Below are 9,176 nucleotides of genomic sequence, written 5' to 3'. Positions count from 1 at the left end.
TTTAGTGAAGAGAAAACTGAATGTTCAGAAAGTTTAACTGGGTTGTGTGAGGTCACAGGTGGCAAAACGCAGACCTGAACCCAGCTCTTCCGTCCCTAGGCCAGTATACATTCTAATACTGTATGAGGTTGTTAAAATTACCCCAGAGATTTTAGGGGAAAATTTGTAAGTGTTTACAAAACTACTTAAAGCACATTATTTTCTTTACATCTCCCCCACAATGCATCAATGTGTTACTACCCCAACTGGCAAGCTGAGGAAACTGAATTTTTCACGGGTTGTTTTAAAACTGCTGTCTGTCCACTACCCCCTTACTGAAAGGGCACTGTTAGGAAACACCACATTTTGTATGTGACTCCTGGTCTGTTTTCACCTTGACACCAATTTATACTCTGTTACTATGTACGGGTTCCTTATAAAGGTTCAGATTCAGGCATGGAGGTACATCACACTGTATATTAGTTTCCTGTTGCTGCTGTAACAAATCATCACAAACTTTGTGACTTAGGATAGCACAAATTTATTATCTTACAGTCTGCAAATCAGACATCTGAAACTATTCTCACTGGGCTAAAATCAATGTGTCAGCACAGCTGTGTTCCTTCTGGAGGCCCTAGGGGATGTACTGATTTTCTTGCCTTTTCCAGCCCACATTCCTTGATTTGTGACTATTTTCTGTCTGCAAAGTCAACAATGGTCAGTCAAGTCCTTTCCATTCTGTATCCTTCTGACACAGACTCTCTTGCCTCCCATTTTACTTGTAATTACTTTATTCCACCCAGGTAATGCAGGATAACCTCCCTACTTCAGTGCCAACTGATTAGCAACCTTAATTCCATCTACAATCTTAATTTCTTCTTGCTATGTAACATAACATATTCTGATGTTCCGAAAGCCTGTGAGGGGTGGGGGGTTAGAGAGGGGAGGGATGGGAGGTATTATCCTGCCACCATATTTGGATAAAGAGCTGAAGACTTCCCCACAGCATAAGACTCTTTTTCAGAGATATGAGGGGGGAAAAAAAACTTGTTCTATTGCATGTTCCTATCACAGACTGCACTCTCATTAACAAAGCTTCCTCCCTGGGCTGTCAATATGGTGCTGATAGTACTTGAATCCCACCCAAAATGACCTATACAGGACAACCATGTTTGATTTCTGACACATATGCTTAGGGTTTTCTTTGTGATTTTTATATGCAATAAGCATCAAGATGCTTTTTGACCCAAGCCAAGTATGAAGCTAGACTCTACTGCACATTTGCATGGAGACATGAGCAAATGCTTTTCCAAGACTGCAAACACTGTCCTCCTCTGGCAGCCTTCGGTCCAGCCCTCTGGAGATCAGATCATCCCTCATGCCTGAGCTCTGGGGTGGCTACTACTATGGGTGCTTCTCTTTCAACCATGTGGATCAGGTCAACACCCATCTCCAAAATACCCCAAAGTTAGAAATCCCTATGCTTGCCCCCCTACATATGGAGAGGACTCTAACTCAAATTGATAGGGCGCTTAAGGGGTGGTTTGGGAAGGCTAATGGAAGAGTGACAATTCAACTTAAAAGATCATTGGAAACTAGCCAAGGGAAGTGAGGAAGGGAGTTTTATAATGAGAACAGAGCATTTGAAAAGGCACTGACGCCTGGGAGAGAGTGGTGTGTTGGTGGAAAGACAGGATCGCTAAAAACAAGAGACCAACCTGTATCTTCTTTGGTCGTTCTCGACATAATATCTTTTCCCAGGGGCCTTCTAGAGAAAATATCCTTAAATTTGCTGACATCTAAGTCAAATAACAGCATAACTATATATATTATTCAAGGCCCAAGTCGGATGCCACCTCCTCTGTCACACTTCGGTGGGCTGATCCCTCCCACCAGTGTCCGCCCACAGCAGTCGCTTGTGCCTGCTCAGACCTCTGTCTGACTCAGACAGTGAGCTGCGTACAGAGTGTCTCTCTCCCTTAAATCACGAACTACTGGGGAGGCGGCCACAGTCCTCCCACTGCCACATGGACTGACCTTCCTGAATTTGTTCCTACACGCTGGCCTGCGCTCCCTCACAAGGGAAGATGAGCCTCTGCTCCTATCTGAGGCAGCCTCTCCACTTCTGCTCTAGAATCTCTGCCTCGTCTACTCCAGGGCATTGTTCCTGAGTAATTCACCTCCCAACCCGCAGCATCGTTTCTCATCTTCACACTCACCGACAAACAAAAATATCCAACAGCCTTTCTTTGACCCATGTGACCCTCCACCTCCAAAAATCATCTGTGCACACTGTTTTCATTTCCTCACCTCGCCTTTTTTCTTCAACCCACACATATACGTGCATCCGAGACACTCCACTAAAACTGTTATGAAAAGGTCGATGGCAGCCTCCACACTGTCAAATCCAAAGATCATGTCTTTGCTTTTATCTTACTCTCCCAGCAACATTTCACACAGTTGAAGCTTCTCTTCTTGAAATTCATTCTCTTGGATGGAGAGGCTCCTACTTTTCCTCCAACTTCGTTTGCAGCTCTTTCTAAATTTCCTTTGCTTGCTCTTTCTCACTATGGGACTCTAAATGTTGCAAAACCTTGCAGCTCAAGCCTGGGACCTCTTCTGTCTTCTGTCGCTGATGTTTATCTCACCAGTGCCATGGGTTATTGTATCTCAGTGCTGTGGAGTCTCATATTTATCCAAAAATATGAGGCATTTATCCAAAAGTTCACCTGCATGTCTAATGGCATTTCAAATGGAACAAGTTTTGTTTTCTTACTCCTAACACTGTTCTTTTTCCAGACTTCCCCATCTCAGTCAGTTCCAAGTCAAAAGTCTAGAGCCCCTGGGATTTCACTCTTTATCTGGCCATTCACATCAACTCCACCAGCAGGCAATGGCAACTCCACCTCCCAAGTGTTCTTTTAATCCCCCCCACTTCTTTCCTCTGCACTTGAACCATCACAGGTCAAGCAACCAGAAACTCCCACCTGGACTTTGCCAATTTTCTCCTTATCTGGCTCCTTCAATTTTTGTTTCTCTACGATCTGTCTTTTTCTTTATACATCAGCCAGAATGGTCTTTTTAAATGTGCAAATCAAGTTATATCACTGCCCTGCACCAAATCCTCCACTAGTATCCCATGGTTCTTAGAATAAATGTCAAATTCCTCATTATGACTTAAGGACCTCTAAACCTAAACCTCATTTTATCTACCTCTTCCAGCACACCGCACAGACTCTCTCTCTTTCTCGCTGTCTCTCTCCCCCCCCCACCAAATACTCTAAGTTTTTTCCTAAGTTTATTCCTCTTGAAGGCCTCTGCAGTTCCTACAGTCTCTGCCTAAACGACCTGCCTCGTCATTCCCGTTGCAAGTCAGATGTCATACCACGGAAAGGTCTCCCTAACCACCCAATCAAAGACATTAGATAATTTAGTAGTTTTTCTTCTTAGCACTTCTTAGCATAAACCACCCTAAACTTCTTATCTCAATTTATTTCTTGCGTGATCTCTGATTTTTCTCCCTATATTTTAAGGTACCTGCCTCTGTTGTTCACTAAATATTCCCTGCACATAGAATAGTATCTGGCAAATAGTCAGTACTCAATATATATTTATTAAATAGATAAATGAATGCATTCATCCAGATAGGCAAAGAATAGGTACAATGCGGTGCTGGAAGTCAAGACAAAGAGATGACAAACTCGGGGGTTTCAGGAACTGCAGGGCCTCTATGACCTGGAGTTTACACTAAATATGTCCACAGGTCAGCTTGGTTTGGGGCTTCTAGGTGAGCTGTGTGATATCCTTAGACAATTCCAGCAAAGAATGAGTCACACCAGGCCCCTCTAACTAGCCATACCCTGTGCCCACTCCTGTGAATGACTCAGCTTCAGCTCTGAGCAGAGTACTGTAATTACACCTGTTACTAATTAAGGGACAAAATAAATGTGAGGTGCCACTGAAATACTGCACAGGAGTAAAGCAGCAATTATATTTATTGTATAATTTCCATTTGGCAATTATATTGATTGTACAATTGAACATACTGCATAATGGTGATAATTACAATTGTTAACATTTTCTGCAGGGAAGAATCCAAGTGGGTAAACAGGTTGCTTTGAGTTACTGACAATCAGAAGGGGGAGTTTGGAGTTTTCCTTTAATTCTTACGCATATTGATCAGAGATATTTCCTTAGGAAATACTAAAGTTTGAAAAACAGACTTTTCATGTTTTGAGAAGGAAAATCAATTTGAACCTTTCAGTAGTTTGCACTGATGCAAGTGGATAAATGCAAAGGGAAGTCAAACAGAGAATAAAGGGAAAGTGTTTCTGTGCTAGAACTGAATTGGCCACAAGCCCTAACCACAGGGCCAGAGGCAGCTGGGAAACGGATCCCAGCGCAGAAGAAAATGGGCCCGGCTGAGGCCTGAGGGCAGATCAATCCTTCTTAGTGGATTTCATCTGCATAAGAGAACTCACCCCAAAGTGGCAAGAACAAGGAACGAGGGCAGTGCTTGGTAAGAGACATGCACGCTATGCCACAGCCCTTGGAGTTCTCTGTGCACGCTCAGAAGGAAGGAATGAAGGGTCGTTTCACCACGTAGGATGAAGTTGCCTTTTGTTGAGACACCTTCATGAAATGCAGCTTAGTGGCATATCTATCTGATATCGCATTTTGCTCTACATTACTAATGGCTCCCGGCAGTCTTGTTAAAGAAGGAAGAGGGTTAGAAGTCACCTAGTTCATGCCTTTCACGGTCATATAAATTCGGAATGGAGATCGGTATAGCCAGCACATGAGGGCTACGGCAAGGAATAAAGGATGAACTCTGTAAGCCGCGGCGGAACAGTGGAAAAGCAGGTGAAGGAGGCAGAGTTGTACTTGAACATAATTGGCTAAGGAGCCTCAGACTCATCTTAAAAGCAATGCTCTTCGTTTTGAGAGCCATGGGCCTGCTTATAAGTGCACGTGCTGACATTATTTCATTTATCCTGAAAAAATACTGTGACTTAGAATTGACAATTGCCCCATTTTATAGGGTAAAGAAATTAAGGTTTCAGCATATACTGGGCATTGTTACGCAGGTCCATTAAATCCTGAACAAAATTTTGCTCAAGTGTCCAACCTCCCGTTCAGTGGTAAATCCTGCTCAGTCGAACCAGTGAGATGATCTCATTCTAGCCAGTCAAGGCAACCTCACCACAGTAGCTCCCCCTCATCTGGGAGGGATGCTTTCTAAGACCCTCAGTGGATGCCTGAAACCACAGACAGTACGGAACCCTATATATACTATATTTTTTTTCCTATGCATACATACCTATGATAAAGTCTAATTTATAAATTAGGCACAGTAAGAGATTAATGACGGTAACTAATAGCCAAATAGAACAATTATATCAATATCTGGGCCAGCATCACTGCTCTTGCACTTTGGGGCCATTATTAAGTAAAATAAAGGTGACCTGAACACACGCACTGTGATACCAAGACAGCGGATCTCATAACCGAGATGGCTACTAAGTGACTAACAGGCAGGGAGCGGATACAGTGTGGGTACTGTGGACAAAGTGATAATTCATGTGCCGGGTGCGGCAGAACAGGACGGTGTGAGATTTCATCACACTGCTCGGAATGGCAGGCAATTTTAAACTTGCAAATTACTTCTGGAATTTTCCATTTAATATTTTTGTCTGTCCACTGTGGGTTACAAACTACAAGCCAAACTGTGAATAAAGGGGGACTGATGTACGCTTGCCAGTGACTGGGAGTGACATGTGACCCAGTTCCGACCAGTGTCACAGCAGAGAGATCAGGAGGATGGAGAGTGTGGGAAAGAGTTTTTCAGCCTTCTGAGGGACACAATAGACAAGACACGTCAGTTCTGCCTGCACTGGAGTTTAAGTCTGCACGTAATGCCTGGTCCTGCAGAGCCAGCCTATGAGCAGGAGGGGAAAATGAGAAACCACACGGAGACACTGAGAGTGCAGGAGCAACTGTCGGGAAGAAAACCTCAATCTCAGATCTTGTCCCTCAGTGACTGCATTCACCAGCCCTAGATCTGCTCTGCCTCTGACTGAAGGCATTTTCAGGAATTGTTTCTCTAGTTTGCAGTGGAAAGCGCCCTCCCTGGCCCAGATACACAGAGCGGTAAACTGATTTGTTCAAAGTCACAGAGCAAGTAAAAAAGATTGTCCTTGAACAGTGACATCAATAATTGCCACCTTTCCCTTTGTTCAATTTTTGAGCAAGATGAATAAGTGATGTGTAGATGCGTATAAAAGGAAGAATCATATTTTTACAGTTATTTCTATTGAAATTCGGTGACTTTGGGTGATTGGATTATAGGAGTATTACCAACTTTGCATATGGGAAAGCAACCAGCATTTTACCAAATGGTTAAAAGAAAGTTTTAATTAAAAGCTAGTGGCCATAATCTTGTTTGTAAAAAAAGAAAAAAATCATTATGGGAATGTTCCGAATTTGGGTTTTGTTTCTCCTGCTTGAAAAGCAATAAATTTGTTAATTATAATATAAAAATAATAGAACATATTTTGTCACTGACAATGTGCTAAGGTTTGAGGACATTACAATATGGGTCTCTCAGCAACATTATGAGGTAGGTATTATTGTTATCCCCTTTTACTAAACAGGTAATTGGGCAAAGGTGTTTTATGCAAAGCACATAGACTGTGATGACCAAGTCAGGGCCTGCATTCCGAAGCCCCTGCTCTGAACTGCATACTCTATTGTGTCTCCATTTTGGAGTCCTCTGTGTCTTGTCCGAAAAATGTTAATATACATTTAACAAACACAGGCATTTATTAAGGAAACTTTAGAAGGTAAACAAATTTAAAAGGTCATAAGAAGTTTAACTCTATTAACATTTTGGAATAATTTTTTTTAATGTATTTTTCCATGAACAGGAAAGCTATCTGATAGAGTTTGGATGTGTTGTCCCCACAAAACTCATGTGGAAATCTGATCCCCAATGTGTTGGAAGCTGTTTGAGTCATGGGGGCAGATCCCTCATGAATGGATTCATGCTCTCCCTGGGGGATGGGGGATTAATGAGTGAGTTCTCACTCTATTTGTTCCCACGAGAGCTGGTTGTTTAAAAGACCCTGGCACCTCCCCTCTCTCTCTCTTGCTTCCTCTCACCATGTGATCTCCTTGTACCCACTGGCTGCCTGCCACTTTCTGCCATGAGTAGAAGCAGCCTGAGGCCTGCGCCAGATGCAGCTGTCCCAGAATTGTAAGCCAAATAAACCTCTGTTCTTTGTAAATTGTCCAGTCTCAAGTATTTCTGTTATACCAACACAAAACAGACTAATACACTATACAAAACTATTCTATGAGAGTACATCAAAAAGTTCATGGATAGATTGAGATTATCTTTTAATTCTATTTTTCCACAAACTATTTGAAATACCACCATATTTCTATAAAATTTAGTCATTTTCAAAATTTGCAATTTCATTATGGAAGTATTCAGTTTACTTAATTATCCTACTGCTTTTTAAAAAATTGAATGCAGTTTTCTAAAATAGTTTTTTCTATGGTGTTTATTCTTCAAAATAATTTCTGAAAAGGTATGTTCATGAATGCCCTCTAAGTAAATTATAGTCAATGATAGAAGATAATCCCTTCAATAAACTTAGCTATATGCTAAAGTTAAAACACTGGCCCATCCACCCTTCACAACGGGCTTCCTCAGAGATCTGGTCTGTCTCAGTGTTGATACTATCAAACATATTAAAAAAAAAAAAAAAAAAACACAGAAGCAAACCAGGAAACCTCTCTCCAACCTGTCATCACAATTTCTGGTTTGAAAACAATGGCAAAGAATCCTGGGTATTATGCTCACTCTAACTTAAATTTCTATTCTCTCAAAGAACAAATACTGAAAACTTTTATTTAGCAATATAGCTTCAGGACATATATGGTTAACAGAAAAAGTTGAATTTTGAAATATCTTCAAATGTATTTCTTCAAGAAATTTAATAACTGTTAAAAAATAATAACTGTAATAAATGAAGTTTTCATATCTATGGTATGAATGTCCAGAGGCGAGGATGCCTTAATGGCATACGAGAAGCCACGTAAAACTATCTCACCTCAAGAAGGCAGCCAGAGCCTTAAGAATGTTAAGCCACCTTTTTGTGCATTTGCCACCTCTACTGCCAGCCTTTATAATATGCCCACCCATGTGTGTTCTGCAACTCCATCACATATACACTAAGGAAAGCTTAGTGTCTGGGGTCTTTAAAAGACCACATTCCGAATGTTTTATTTTATTCATAAATTTATATTTGCATTGAAATAAAATAAATATATGAGGGGGGTCTTCAAAAAGTTCATGGAAAGATTTGTACTATCTTTTAATTCCGTTTTTCCACAAACCTTTTGAAGTACTCTCGTATAGAAATAAACTGAATTAAAACAAGTGCCTACTGAAAGGTCTCCTGCAGTTGTTGGATGAAAACCTAGAACGGACTCTGATCTAGTGAGAAATAAGATCTGTTGAGATATTTATGATGCCCATGAGGTAAGGGAAATTCAGGGTTTGTGGAGGTGATGACCTTTTTTTCCAAGTGTCCACCTAAGTGGTATTCCCTGTGTTTAAGAGTCATGAAGAGAAATAACAATCTTGCCAACCTAGAAGTCTGGTGTCTTAAAGACTCGAAATTTTCTATAAAGGGGACTTGAATGTTTAGAAAGTCTCTAATTTGTATAGATGTATTAGATGTAAAGCCTATAGATGTATAAACCCATAGATACTTGTCCAAATATGGGCCAATCCTATGATTTCTGATTAGTACCTTCAACACTGACAATAAAATCAATATGGCTTATTTATAACCCCAACCAGATACTTGCTTATCATCTCTGCCTGTGTTTCAACCTCCTCATCTGTACAATGAGGGATGGGATTACATTGTCATTAAGGTCCCCTCTGCTCTTGCACTCCTGCTGCAATATATGTGTGTGTCCACATACCATGCAAATTTGTTGGGTTAGGGTTAAAATTCTGAGGCACTGATGGAAGTGGATGTCAGGGGTCACAGCCTGAATAACTCCTCCTGTTAGTGGCCATGAGCAATATAATGCTAGGATGCTCATGGTTGCCGAGCCCCTGGGAGAATGGGCTGTCTGAGCTGATTCCAGGTACTGAGCACGACCCACGGAAAGGTCAA

Source organism: Galeopterus variegatus, unplaced genomic scaffold (genome assembly GCF_000696425.1).
Source record: "Galeopterus variegatus unplaced genomic scaffold, G_variegatus-3.0.2 Scaffold1359, whole genome shotgun sequence".
Lineage (NCBI taxonomy): Eukaryota > Metazoa > Chordata > Mammalia > Dermoptera > Cynocephalidae > Galeopterus > Galeopterus variegatus.
Note: the sequence above shows the minus strand (reverse complement) of the source record.